This window comes from Simochromis diagramma, unplaced genomic scaffold, assembly GCF_900408965.1.
Source record: "Simochromis diagramma unplaced genomic scaffold, fSimDia1.1 OVJJ01000747.1, whole genome shotgun sequence".
NCBI classification, from domain to species: Eukaryota; Metazoa; Chordata; class Actinopteri; order Cichliformes; family Cichlidae; genus Simochromis; species Simochromis diagramma.
The window spans coordinates 648,680-664,559 of NW_024386897.1; positions in this window are offsets into that span (position 1 = coordinate 648,680).

Below are 15,880 nucleotides of genomic sequence, written 5' to 3' on the forward strand. Positions count from 1 at the left end.
TAAAATTGAATTGAATTGAATTGAATTGAATTAAATCAGGTAACATTACTACAGATCCATGAAATTAAAGCACTGAAGTCTTTTTGGTTCTTTAGTTTTTTTTTCTCTCTGTAAGTTTGAGGTTTATGTTAAAATCAGATGTATTCAAATGTAAAAGGCCTGAATGTGATTTCCACAATCTAAAAAAGAGCAGCTGAAAGTGCAAACTGGAAGGTTGAGAAAAGGGAGCTGACTGAAAACTCCAGAGAAACTTATGCATGGTTAGCTAAATTGGTGTTGGGAATTATGTTATACGCATGTTGCAGTTATGTTATACAGTAGAATTGCATTTAATATATCTACATATGCATATATGAAATATACAAACTTTTTATTTATGACAGTAAAAGGTCCAATCCCAATGGCCCTGCTCCGATGAGAAGGCTGTCTCTGGAAAAATTTCTGTGAGTCTTTATGTCTTCAGACTTTGATGTAAGGCATCACCTGCAGTTTATAGTGGTGTGATGTTAACCACAGGTTAACCACGACAAGCGTTAAAGCACAAGACAAAAAACTAAACTTAAATAATAATAATGGATTGCCTTTATATAGGGCTTTTCGAGACCCTCAAAGCGCTTTACAATTCTACTATTCAGTCACTCTCACATTCACAGCTGCCCTGGGGCAGACTGACAGGAGCAAGGCTGCCATATTGCGCCATTGGCCCCTCTGGTCATCACCAGTAGGCGTAGGTGAAGTGTCTTGCCCAAGTACACAACGACCAAGACGGACAGAGCTGGAGATTGAACCAGCAACCTTCCGGTTAGAAGATGAGCTTCCCATCCCCCCGAACCACGGTCACCCCCTAAATAAGCACGATCTTTTTAAAAAGTGGATACCAGAAGTCCTGGGCCTTCAGCAGGGTGCCATTACAGTCGATAGAGCCCATCGCACTGGACCACCTATGAGGCTTACCGGCACAGAGGGACCGCATGCAGTACTGGTCTGGCTTCATTACTACACCGACGCACAGAAGATTCTCTAGGCTGCCAGGCCTAAAGGTACCGTACACACAGAGGCAGGAAAAGTGTCCTTTTATCAGCATTTCTCCGCCGAGGTGGTACGAAAGAGAAAGGAGGTTGACATTACACTCCAGTGCGGGGATGGTACGCGTCTGTATCCCCCTACAGCTGTACTTTAGAGCAGGGTACATCTAGATGTGTATTTTATTTTATTTTATTTTACTTTGTGTTATTTGTGTTGGCGAGGGTTGAGGTTTCCAGGTTTTGTGTTTTTGTTTTATGCTCAATTAATGTCCTTAATGTAAATATGTAAGAAAAATTGTGTATGTTTCTGTTCTGTGTCCTGTGTACTGTTTGTTTGTATATGTGTCTTTTTGGCTGCTGTTAAAACCAAATTTCCCCTTGTGGGACAATTAAAGATTATTAAAGGATTATTCTAATTATTTTGGTTAATAAGTTCAGACTGGTTACACGTAGATTTGGTTAAATATGTAAACAGCACAATATCTATCTATCTATCTATCTATCTATCTATATATATATATATATATATATATATATATATATATATACTAGGGGTGCAACGATATTCGTATCGATATTGAACCTTTCGATACAGTGCTTTCGGTTCGGTACGCATATGTATCGAACAATACAACATTTGTAATTTATTTTATCAACTTTCCTTCTGATGATGCTGTCTGTGTTGAGCGCTCAGTGAATCTGCGTTCGACTACTCCGCCTAGGCTGCACTGTCGAGCGCAGATCCACTGAGCGCTCAACACAGACAGCATCATCAGAAGGAAGAGTGCAGGGCAAGCTAGCGAGACAAAAGTTAAGCTCTCCTTGCAACATGGACTTCCCCCACCCTCATTCAGATCTGGTGTTTGGAATTATTTTGGTTTTCATGTGACGTATGACCCTGAAGGTAAGCGAGTCCTGGACTAAAGTAAAACAGTATGTTGGATGTGCCATGCAAGGCTCAATTACATGGGTGGGGAACTAGTGTGTTAGTGCAGTTAGCTCGTTAACGTGTTGGCCGTCTAGCCCCATGCACGGGGCGATCGGCGGTAGCTCGTTAACGGAGATTTGCCGTGTTGTGGCGTTAAGTTCATTTCAACGAGATTAACCTGAAAGCACTAGTGGGAACACAACGAATATGACTGCACATTTACGCCGACATCATCCTAGTGCAAAGACAAGTGGAAGCAGACAAAAACAAGCAAGCATGCTACTAACTTTAGCCGAGTCATTTATGAATTCACATGGTAGGATTTGTAAAGAATTTATTCGTAAATCAGGGTGGAAAATAAGTATTTGGTCAATAACAAAAATACAACTCAATACTTTGTAACATAACCTTTGTTGGCAATAACAGAGGTCAAACGTTTACTATAGGTCTTTACCAGGTTTGCACACACAGTAGCTGGTATTTTGGCCCATTCCTCCATGCAGATCTTCTCGAGAGCAGTAATGTTTTGGGGCTGTCGCCGAGCAACACGGACTTTCAACTCCCGCCACAGATTTTCTATGGGGTTGAGGTCTGGAGACTGGCTAGGCCACTCCAGGACTTTCAAATGCTTCTTACGGAGCCACTCCTTTGTTGCCCGGGCGGTGTGTTTTGGATCATTGTCGTGTTGGAAGACCCAGCCTCGTTTCATCTTCAAAGTTCTCACTGATGGAAGGAGGTTTTGGCTCAAAATCTCACGATACATGGCCCCATTCATTCTGTCCTTAACACGGATCAGTCGTCCTGTCCCCTTGGCAGAAAAACAGCCCCATAGCATGATGTTTCCACCCCCATGCTTCACAGTAGGTATGGTGTTCTTGGGATGCAACTCAGTATTCTTCTTCCTCCAAACACGACGAGTTGAGTTCATACCAAAAAGTTCTACTTTGGTTTCATCTGACCACATGACATTCTCCCAATCCTCTGCTGTATCATCCATGTGCTCTCTGGCAAACTTCAGACGGGCCTGGACATGCACTGGCTTCAGCAGCGGAACACGTCTGGCACTGCGGGATTTGATTCCCTGCTGTTGTAGTGTGTTACTGATGGTGACCTTTGTTACTTTGGTCCCAGCTCTCTGCAGGTCATTCACCAGGTCCCCCCGTGTGGTTCTGGGATCTTTGCTCACCGTTCTCATGATCATTTTGACCCCACGGGATGAGATCTTGCGTGGAGCCCCAGATCGAGGGAGATTATCAGTGGTCTTGTATGTCTTCCATTTTCTGATGATTGCTCCTGTGGCAGGATGAATGTTATCCCTCGGTCCAACCCACTTTCAGCCTGGCCCATTAGGGGGCGCTGGTATAAATAGTGGCCATTTGAGTGTCTCTGCATTGCTTGCCTGTGATCTCCTTTTTGGTCACCTGACTTTGTGGGTTACTCCTCTGAAGTCTCCATCGCGGCTGGTCGTAGCTATAGAAGCCTCCTGAGCTATTCTGCTTACGTTCTATGACACGGCTTACTTGGTACGTAATCAACTTTTGTTACGCTCTCTGCCTTCTATTGTTCTTTTATAGTAATTATTTATTATGTTTCGCAGGAAGTGTGGGCCTTAGTTTTGCGCCAAGCTACTGCGAACTGAAGTGCTGCTGTTTTGCCTTGCTGTGCTTTTATCGTCTGTTCCCGTTGTGAGATTTCTTTCCCCTGCTGCTGTCAGCTTTTACAGTGGACGTCGGCGTGGACAACGGCCATATGCATGCCGGTTACCGGAGTCAGCTGGCGTGCATATTGATTGACTGTTAACTTGTCGTCGTGTGACGGCAAGTTGGAGCAGTACGGCGATTCCGTTTGCTCCAGATTTTAGAGTTTTATTCAGATTGTATGTTGTTTTATTGCTTTTTGATTTGTAGTTGGATTTTCTGTTACACCACTGGTGGGAGGCCCTTTTTCTAGCTGTAGATCACCAGTGTGGTCCTGCAGTTGGGTTATCCCCCGGTGCTACACATTAGTTTGTTGTAATATATTAAAATTTTCTTTGTTTCTTTTATTGTGATGCGGAGTGCCGACGTGGAGGAGACTAGGGTGCCTTGGTGGTGGGATCCCTTGAGTGTACACACCTGCCTTGTTTAGTTTATTAGTGTGAGTGTGTGATAGTGTGTTGCACTTGTGTTTTGGGTGTGTTTTCTTTCTTTAGTTTGTGTGTGGCATCCCTGCCCCTCCACTGGTAAGCCTCAGCTCTGAATACCTTTTTAAGCATATTTGTACTTGAATATTTATGATTGTGCTTTTATATGGTGTTTTAAATAATTATTAATAAATTGTGAATTTGTTGATCATTGAACCTCGTCTCTGGATTGAGTATAGCGAACCTAAGTGCCTTTCTGGTGATTTAGTGTTACTTTCAGTATTCTCTGGGTGAAATTCCCAGGGTGGCGTTGTCTTTTTAAAACTGCAAAGAGTATTTACTTTATATCCCATCCTCGCCTCGCCACACTCCCACAGTTGATTTTTTCACACCAAGCTGCTTGCCTATTGTAGATTCACTCTTCCCAGTCTGGTGCAGGTCTACAATACTTTTCCTGGTGTCCTTCGAAAGCTCTTTGGTCTTGGCCATGGCGGAGTTTGGAGTCTGACTGTTTGAGGCTGTGGACAGGTGTCTCAGGTCGGGTCTTAGACTCCACCTCTCTGGGAACTCCCAGGCCCTCCAAGGCCCATCTCCCCTCACCACACTCCCTGCCGGTGACTGATGCCCTCAGGGGTCGGTGCATTGGTGGTTCTTTGTGTCCGGGGCTGGGCACTCAGGTATGTACCGGCTCACTTCCGGTGGCTACCTGGCGGGGCCTGGCGCCTGTTGCTCGGTCAGGCCTCCTCCGGGGTGCGGGGGGCCCTCGGGCCTCCGGCCTCTGGGCCTGCAGCTCGGTTCACTCTGGCACAGCTGGCTGCCGGCAGAGCCGGCGGGCACGCCGGTGCAGCCCCCTCTAGCTTCGAGGGTGACGCCTCGTCTGGGGATCCTCAGCCCTTCCCATGAGGGTGGCACGGATGCCCCTCCGGTGGTCCTCCTTGGGCTCTCGCACTCTGGGGCCTCTGGATGTCTGGGGCCTGGATCTCCTCCATGCCTGCTTCATGCCCTGGGGGACGGGGCTATGGCTCACTACATCCTCTTGCAGACCATTACATGTGGAAACCATTTGAATACAAGCGCGCTGATCCACACAGGTGTGCACACGGATGTTCACTGCTCGTAGACTTAAATTACACCTTTCTTGGCTGCTACTTCAAAGCACATTGTGCGCTGTCTGTCCTGCGTGCTGCACAACAACATAGAATATTTAGTATTTACTGCTGTTTACACTTAGCTAGATTAATGCGATGGTGTTGTGTTTAGTATGTTGCTTTAGTTTTGTTTTTTTTTTGCTTGTTTTCTATTCTTCTTCTCTCAACAGGTGATCCAGGAGGTTTTTTTTTCTCCCCCCCCTTTCTCACTGTCCCTCTCCCCTTCTGTTTTTCTTTTCCTTCCTCTTTCTTTCTCCCTTTCCTATCCCTCACTCATGTCTGTCCCGTCTGTAACATCTGAAAATAAAATATAATAAATAATAAAAACAAAGGTCGATCAAATGGACCAATACGGCAATGCCACAATGATCCATTTGGCAAAGTAAATCCATTGGGTATCCTTGTTGGTCTTCAGACAACAATTCTGATGGCTAAAGAACCAAATGGGACAGGCAAAAAAAGAAAAAAAGAAAAAGAAAAAAAAAACAAAAACAAAGTTGAGGTAGCCCCCGAGAAAACTTGAGCAATCTAGGTGTTCAGAGAGTGCGATAAAAAGAAAGAGGGGTTATCAACATTTGGACCATATTTACTTACAATACATAGCTTTGTTGTTAAGTATAAATAATTTAATTATTAGAAATCAACCTTCTAGATATGTTACTGTGTTGAGTACTGTGAAATTAATATTTTTAGGCTAAGATTAATAATTAATAGTTTATCATTAATATAATTGTTTATATTCATCTGTAGCTGTGACAGGCCTATGAGTATCTTGCAATAAAACAACGTCTGCCTGTAGTTTTTTAAGCTGGTTGAATATCTTTAACCTCTTCTCTCTGCAGTCAGCTCCATGTACATTCCATGTGACCAACCTTAGTGTGCACATAGTTGTGTGTGTGAGAGAGAAAACATTTCTTGAGTGTAGAAACTTCCAGTGGTTATGCATCTGAAATTTTGACCACCTTGTTTGTGAAACACTAATGATCACCTGCTTAACAAAGATTGGTTGTCTACTTTAAATATTCTACAATACATATTTGTGAAATAAAAGGTAAAACAGATGTGTGATTAAAATTAAGGCGTAACATAATCCTTCCCCACTTCTTGCTACTAACACCCGTGTTGTCTGCTCTGATTTTCCTAATGATTTGCATGTTGGGGAAGTTGAATCACCTTCGTGTAACCTTGCTTATGCAAAAAAAAGCGCACGTATGGTCACATGACCAAAAATAACACTATATTGAGTTTTGGGAGTGGCACCGCTTTCAGAACTTCATGTTGTTTTATTGTCAATAAAACTATTTGAAACATGAGCATTATAAAATGCATGTTGTTCAATATGTCATAGAAACATGTAAATAAAAGTTTAAAGTTTACTTTGGTGCCACGACCAAAACATTCAATGACTATATAGACTCACAAAACCTGCTGGCCCACAGGTTTTGTAAAACTTATCTGCAAATCCACTTGTTATGGATAGGCCCACTTGAAGATATATTAAACATTTACATATACAGTTTGAAGTAGTAAATTGAAACATTTTCATGTTCGGCATGATTTTTGTAAGATCTTGAAAGAAATGGTAAGGTGATAGTCAGTAAACTGGTTTTGTGCTTGATGAATGCTCAAAACATAAGATAATAGTGTAGTAGTTTAGATAAACGTGTGATTTTAGCATTTGCATAATTGCATTCATGTATTCATTAAGACAGATTTATTCCTGTATCTCCACATGTCTTCACTTTCTAGAGAAAGTTGACTCCCTTCAGGTTTCCTCATCTGACAGTAAAATATATGAGAAGATCAAACAAAGACCTTCTTAAAAGCCAGCTTCAGTCAACAGAGGAAAAGATAAGCTGTCAGGTGAGTTACAAATCAGTACTTTATTAATCACAAAACTTAAAAACTTATAATTCATGATTTAAATCATTTTTTTAAAGATATAAAAGCTTTTTAGATATTTAAAAAGTATTTAAGTATTTATTAAGTATTGATTTATCTTGGATATGCACATTAAAGTATATATTAAGCAACTTATTAGACTGGAGATAAGAAACCTTAAATGATAAAGGTGGGTGTTAAAAAATACAGTACAATAATAATCACAATGACTATATTTGTTATACAGAAACAAAGAATGGAAGAAACCTGTTTACTGCTCATCCTGCTGCTCTCAGGTCAGTAATATTAATATGTTAAACATTTCAAATATAGCCTATAAACACACAGAGACAGACTGATGTTATTTGGGAGAGTTACATCATGATCAACACCTGAGATCAAATCACTGCTAAATCAAATACATGGATAAGAATGAAATTTGTAAATTTGGTGGCCCGGGTTAACAGTTACCACCAGCAGTGCTGTTGACTAGCTCGATCCTGGTGGCACCTGTTGGGCTTAGACAAAGGAGGAGGATAGGGGAAAGTGTCTAAATGGTAACCTGGTCTCATGGCAGTATGGAGTGTGAGAGTAAGGATTTTAAATGTATGACTGTAAAGGTAAAGGACTGCTTAATATGTTCGAGAGAATGGAAATAGAGACATCCTCGCTGGTTTTAAACAAATTAAGTGATGTAAACTTCATTTAAAAACAAAAACAAAAAAACAATCGTGCTAACTTAAATAACATGTGTAGAATATATATATACTGGAAGTGCTGGGTATACAAGTCTGGTCTAAGTCTTCGGTCAGAAAGACTGCAGCAGTCCAGGAGTTTAGTTCACCGTCTTTAATGAAGCTTCACAGAAGAACTGGTTACAGCAGGGCTTGCCAGGATAAATCCAACTGTGATACAGCCAGATATGCACTTATAATTGTGGCAGATGCAGTATAGGTGACTATAAGCATGGTTGTCTGGAAACAGAAACAGGAAATACTATAATTAGCAGGGTCAAAGATAACTAAGCAACAATCAGAACACATCATCTACTCAGACACAGCAATATTTTACAATGTCCACAAGGGGTCGCCGTAAGACCAGAAGTTGGCTAAATAGCACATATCTTCCCAGTTGCTAGTACTAAGGCAAAAATGTGGCAAGCTAACAACAGCTAAACTAAACAATAAACAACAGAAAAATTCAGGAATTTTTCACGTTCTCGGTTTGATGCGTACTTTGAATTGGAACCGTACTTGCTCTCCGACTGATGATGAATCACGAGTACGCATATTGAGAAAGGGGCTATCACAGTTTCACTAAATAATCAGTCACGTCTAATACTCTCATACCCCCAACCTGTTATATGTCTGTTTTATATTATTAAATACTATGTTGTTTTGTTTTTTTAATTATGTTTACAAACATCATTAAGTCACAAGCAAAGAGAGACCACACCATATCACATGTTAAAATAAGGAAGGTTTATTCATCGAAATTACTAATAATCAAATGGACATAACATTTTTTTCATCACCCCAAAAAATACACGTTCAAAGCACAACAGCAGCCCGATATCAGACAGAACTGTCACATGATATTAAACAGAAGCTGTCAGCTGAGCTCTGTGGAGTGGGCAATTATAACGAAGCTCTTTATTATAATTTGTAGATTCAAGCTGCTCTTCATATTTTTGGCCAGCAGATGTCACCAAAGAGGACTGTGTTGAAAAGCTTTGAGTAATGAACCTTTTTCAATACAAGCTTCAGTGTTTCAGAAAGCTTCATTTGGCCATCACTGAAATAAATAATGTTATACCAATTATCAGAGGAGGCAAAAGTACATTTACTCTATACTTAAGTAGAAGTACAGATACTAGTGTTAAAAAATACTTAAGTAAAAGTATTCATTCAACTTCTTTGACAGTGAAAAAGTACGGGGTCTGAAAATGTAATCAGAGTTGTAACATGTTGGCTCATGTGTGTATCAGCCACTAGATGGCACTGTGTTGCTGCAATGTGTGTAATTCACTGGCGAGCAAGAAGCTCCAGAGGAAATGGTGAAGTAGAGGAAATAAAGTGGAATCGGAGCAGAGATTGGTGTGTGCGTGCAGTTAATAAGAAGCTCAGTATATAAACAAAAACAAAACATGGTGTCAGAGTAGCGGTTTTCTACGCAATCCCTCGCCGTCGGACAGCGCAGACATGGAGGCTTACGGTGTTCCCACACCGCGTATGGATTGGGACTCCAGCAACCTGCCCGAGGCATGGCGGCGTTTCAAGCAGCACGCCGAGCTAATGTTCGCTGGTCCTCTTCGGGGGAAGGAGGAAGCAGATAAATGCAGCTACCGTCTTCTATGGGTCGGTGAGAAAGGACGGGACGTCTACAACACATGGACGCTCACCGCAGACGACTCCCGAAAGCTTCAGACGTACTACGATAAGTACACTGATTACATCATACCGAAAGCTAACCCAATCTACGCCCGATATAAGTTCCATGAAAAGATGCAGGGTGAAAATGAGACATTTGAACAGTTTATTACGGAATTGAAACTGCTTGCTAAAGACTGTGGGTACCCAAATACAGATGAAATGGTCAGGGATCGCATCGTATTTGCCACTAACTCGCCACACGTCTGAGAAAAGCTACTCAGCCAAGGCGCAGAGCTCACGCTAGAGAAAGCTATAGATATAGCACGATCACACGAGCTAGCAAAGCAACAGCTAAAAACTATGGGTCACTCCAGGGGCCAAGAAACTGTGCACGCCATCGGCAGGAAATCGCACAGACAAGAATATCAAACAAGAAGCGTGAGACCAAAAGAACACGCTAATGCAACACTAAAAACGTGCAGCTATTGTGCCGGACAACACAGTAATGAAGACACCTGCCCAGCAAAAGGGAAGCAATGTGCAAAATGCAAGAAAAGGAACCATTTTGCAAGAGCATGCAGGTCAAGACTCCCTTCGCAGACAAAAACCCACCTCAAATCAGTACACACTGTGAGAGAGAACATAGAAATGTCAACTATGGACACAGATGAGGACCAAGACTGTTTCTACATTGATAGCATCACCATAGAAAATGAAGGAAGAAATGATGAGCAAGCATATGCAGACATGCAGCTTGGTTCCCCCCCACAGACAGTGAGGTTTAAAGTTGACACTGGGGCGCAAGCAAACACAATTCCCGCTAACATGTTCCAGACACTCTTCCCACATGTGACACTGAAGCCTGTCACACACAAGCTCACAGATTACGGGGGACACTCACTCAGCGTGGAAGGGAAATGCCAGTTAAAATGTAATCACAAAGACAAGACCTGCACGTTGGAATTCCATGTTGTTAACACAAGCGCCCCACCTGTATTAGCAATGAAAGCTTGCCGTGACCTTAACCTGGTAAGGATCGTGATGGCAGTGACGGAGGAAAGAGGCAAGACAACCAACAGTTCACAGGCAATACTAGACGAATATGCAGACGTATTCAAAGGGATAGGAGAATTTCCTGGTGAATGCAGTTTCCATGTAAATCCAGACGTTGCACCCACAGTCAGCCCACCTCGTCGGATTCCCATCGCTCTGCGAGCCCGACTCAAAGACGAGCTCGACAACATGGAAAGGAACCAAATCATATGCAAGGTCACAGATCCTACGGACTGGGTGAATGTACTTGTTGCCGTGGAGAAACCCAAGACGGGCAGACTCAGAGTATGTCTGGACCCCAGACCCCTCAACAAGGCTATACAAAGACCCCATTACCCTCTACCCACCTTAGAGGATGTCACCACAAAACTTGCTGGGGCCAAGTATTTCAGTGTTTTGGACGCCAGATCAGGCTACTGGGCCATTAAGCTAAGCCACGAATCATCTCTGTTAACCACATTTAATACTGTGTTTGGCAGGTACCGCTTCCTTAGGTTGCCATTCGGCATAATCTCAGCTCAGGATGAGTTCCAGCGACGCGTGGACGAGACCTACGAGGGCCTGAGGGGCGTGGCAGCCATTGTGGATGACGTACTGGTCTTCGGAGAAACCAAACAGGAACATGACGACAATCTGAGGGCCATGCTGCAGCGCAGCAGAGAGAGAGGTGTAAAACTGAACCCTGACAAGTGCACCATCTGCGTCAAAGAGGTCAGTTACTTCGGTCACACATTGTCACACGAAGGGCTGAAACCAGATCCACAAAAAGTAAAAGCAGTCCAAGACATGGCGCCCCCACAGAACAGGGCGGAATTGGAAACAGTGCTGGGGATGGTTAATTATCTAGCAAGATTTGCCCCACACCTGTCAGAGATAAACGCTCCGCTCCGCCAGCTGTTAAAGCAGGACAGTGAGTTTGTATGGGACAAGAACCATGACAGAGCCTTTCAACGAATGAAGGAGCTGATCACTAGAGAACCAGGCCCAGTTCTCTCCTTCTTTGACCCCAAGAAAGCGCTACGACTCCAGGTCGATGCATCCAAAAGTGGCCTCGGTGCTGTGATGCTGCAGGACGGCAAGCCAGTCGCCTACGCATCCAAGTCACTCAACAGCACTGAGCAGAACTATGCCCAAATCGAAAAAGAGCTGTATGCTGTTCTCTTTGGTTGCAAGCGGTTCCACGAGTACATGTACGGTCGACATGTGACCATTGAGTCGGACCACAAGCCACTTGAGTCCATACTCAAAAAAACACTAGCATTAGCACCACCACGGCTACAGAGGATGATACTACAGCTGCAAAAGTACGACATCAGCATCATCCACAAGCCAGGGAAAGACATCCCGGTAGCCGACTCGCTCTCCCGGAAATCCATAGAGTTCTACGATAAATCACTCTGTGACGGAATGGATGTGCAGATCCACACAGTCCTCAGCAACATGCCTGTCAGTGATCAGAGACTCTCAGAGATAAGAAACGAAACAGCCCAGGATCCTCAGCTCAACAGCCTGAGAAGGACCACATTGAGTGGATGGCCGGATAAAAGGTCTCAATGTCCGCCTGACATTCAGGAGTTTTGGAACCACAGGGATGAGATCTCACTGATAGACGGGATCATGTTTAAAGGAGAGAAAATGATCATCCCAAAAAGGCTCAGAAAGGACATGATAGAGCGGATTCATTCCAGCCATATGGGCATAGAAAAGAGTAAAAACAGAGCCAGAGACCTTCTGTTTTGGCCAGGCATGGGAAAGCAGATTGAGGAAGCAGTCGGAGCCTGCAGCACATGCCAGGAGAGACAAGCTGCTAACCCCAAGGAACCCCTGTTGTCACATGCAATACCAGAACGACCGTGGCAGGTCATAGCCACCGATCTGTTCACTTGGAACTCGGAAGACTACATCATCATGGTAGATTACTACAGTAGATTCTTCGAGTTGGAAAGACTGCGCAGCTGCACTGCAGAAGCAGTGATCCACAAACTAAAGTCAGCCATGGCTAGGCATGGTATTCCAGAGTCGGTGATTAGTGATAACGGTCCGTGCTATGCTTCAAGTAAGTTTCAACAGTTTGCAAAGTCATGGAGTTTCACCCACACCACTACTAGTCCCCATTACCCACAGAGCAACGGCCTAGCCGAGAAAACAGTCCAGACAGCAAAGAAACTTCTGGACAAGGCCAAAGCTGAACATAAGGATCCCTACTTGAGCCTATTAGAATACCGGAACACCCCTGTGGACAACTTAAAGTCGCCTGCACAACTACTCATGAGCCGGAGACTTTGCTCCATCCTCCCTGCAACACCAAAACAGCTGGCACCCCAAGTAGTTTGCCAGCAAACAGTGCGTGAGAGGAGAGAGGTCTGCCAGCAGCGCCAGCAGACTTATTTCAACAAAGCCGCCCGACCTCTGCCTCAACTATGTCCTGGCACACCGGTCCGGTTACGGCAACAAGACGGTTCCTGGAAACCAGCTGTGGTCACCAGTTGTGCCGACACGTCCAGAAGCTACAACATAACTACAGATACAGGACAAGTTTATCGCCGTAACCGCCGACACCTCCGCGAAAGCAGGAACAGCGTAGGAGGTGAGGAGTTCATTCAGCCAACAGGCATCAACGATGACAGCCCTGTGGTATCTCAGCCCCCGCCTGTGGAGCCCCCTGATAAAGACATTACAACACCTGGATACACGACTCGTTATGGGCGTGTTACCAAACCAAGACAGGTCTTGGACCTGTAATATTGTAAAGGGTGCAGGCGGATCGCTGCCCTAAAAACAAACAAACAACAAAAACAAAAACAAAAACAAAAGCTGTTTACATGTTTGTTGTTCCAATGATGTCATTAAATGCATCTGTTTATTATGTTAATGATGTAGCCAGTATTGAGACGAATGCTACGTTAGTAATGGATGTTGGTCAGGATGTTATTCCTGTAATTTCAGTTGCCTTAGGAATTTTATAAGCCTGAGTTATGTTGTGTTTTTTTTTTTTAAGAAGGGAGATGTAACATGTTGGCTCATGTGTGTATCAGCCACTAGATGGCACTGTGTTGCTGCAATGTGTGTAATTCACTGGCGAGCAAGAAGCTCCAGAGGAAATGGTGAAGTAGAGGAAATAAAGTGGAATCGGAGCAGAGATTGGTGTGTGCGTGCAGTTAATAAGAAGCTCGGTATATAAACAAAAACAAAACAAGAGTAAGAAAGTAAAAGTAGCTCCTTGAAGAACATTTTAACCACATGTTTTTATCCAAAGTTAACTGAACCTTGTGCTTTATTAATGTAATAATAAAATAAGATTAGTAAATGAAGTACAAACTATTTATTTCTAATAAAGGTTCTCTGTTTGAATCAGTTAATTAGAAAATGAAGGAAAATAAAACATATGTGTATTTTCTGTTGCCTACATTGTAGAGGGTGACTTTGCCTCTAAACAGGGAAAATGAGCAGGGAAGAGGTTAAAGTGGGATTGAGCAGGTGGGAACCCTAAAATCAGCTGTAGTGGCTCAGCGTGGGGAAAAGAATCACAGCTCACAATAATTTCTATTGACAGCTCCAGGAGATTTTCTTAAAGTACAGGCTGTGATCAGCTGACCTGCTGCTCTCTGTGGATGTACACAACTGAATTCAACCAGATGTCAGCAGATGTTTCATGAGCTGTCCTGGCTGATTTCCATCCTCTACACTGACAGTACACTGTCTTTATATTAGACACCATACTGGTGGAACTCAGTGAATGAATGTCAGCATCATGAGCTTCAGTTTAAATGAATCTCTGCTACACTTGATGTAATCTAACTGTGACATGAGCACCACAGTCACTGTGCACCAGTCACACACTGTTCTTTACTTTAAATCCATCACAGTTCAGCAAACTAACCTGTTTATCCTGCACTAACCTGCAGAGGATCTTCATGCAGTTTTTTAATAACACAGTTAGTCTGCCTCAGATTGTTTTGCAGCAGCTTTCATAATCTGAAAAAACATAATGTCACATGTACAGACCCAATATCTGATTTCAACACATGAGGACTTACATGTTAGCTTTAATCTGCAGTTGATCAAATCCCACTGAGCAGTCCTTCCCTTTAAATCTAACCTCTCTTCTTCCTCTCCTGTCCTGTGTGTCTTATCTTTCTCCATCTCTGAGTGAAGTTAGCTCTCTTTCTTTTCTCTCGTTCTGATGTACAGCAGCTGGACCTTTAGCGAGCAACACACTGTGAGACAAACTGCAGACAAACAGTTTGTGTGTTTGCTGATGTTTTTTTGGGCTGATAGAAACACTGCATTTGAAATTACCTGTTTGTTCAGGTGCTGTGCAAAAAAAAAGAAAAAAGAACAACATCTCACTTTAACTCCTGACTATGACTCACAGTTTTGCCTCTTTAATCTCTTTTTATGTTTCAAACCCTGGCGTTACGTCACTGGCCATAATGTGTCTTGGTGTTTGTTTTTGTTCTGCTTGTCTGTGTCTTTAAGTCTCTGCAGGTCCCTGATTGGAGAAGCTGACGGCTGCTGATTTGTCCCTTGATCATGTGGTTGCTTTGAAAATCTGTCACCAGCAGTTGTGCTGTGGCAGCCACTGACAGCAGCAGGAGATCTGACCCTGGCTTCCCAAAACCAGTGACATTCGTGTTTGTGACTCTTGCAACTTTCTGAGTTTTGTATATAATGTGTACATTAGTTTTCACTTGTAAATAGCACATTGTAAATCATCACTGAAACAGAAGGAGTGAGCTGCCTTATTATTTTCCTTGTACTGTTTTCTCCTGTTTATTTCAGTTCTGAAGTTAGGTGTAGCGTTTGTCTTTTGTGTGTGGTTTTTGTTTCACATAGGGTTTTAGACCTCCTCCTCTCCTGACTTAGCTTGTTTTGTTTGTTATTTTGGCCTTTGTTCACCCCAGAGCTTCATTTTCAGTATAGACAAATAAACCACCGTGCACTAAGAAACTGGTTTTTCTGTGTATGGTTTTGGGGACCAGGGCGGGTTCACTTTAACTCTTATGCTACGTTCCTGTGCCCCTAGACTGGGGCGTAACACCTGGTGATTATTACATGATCAGGATTGCCTTTCATGTGTTACTTTTCAGGCTCAAATTGGTTTGATGTTTGATGAAATAACTCCCCTCAAAATCCTCAAACCAAAAGTTAAAAGTCTGTTTTGAAAATGTAAAAAATACAGATTTTTTTAAACGTAGGGAGTAAAAGTAAGGAAAATAAGGAAAAAAGGATTTTAGAGTATTTGAACAGTCATAAATTATTTTTAACACTTTATAAATTATTTTTAACACATTTTGGATGTAATGTGTTACTACTACCAGTAAGTGGGGATAAGAGACCTTTAAGGTGTT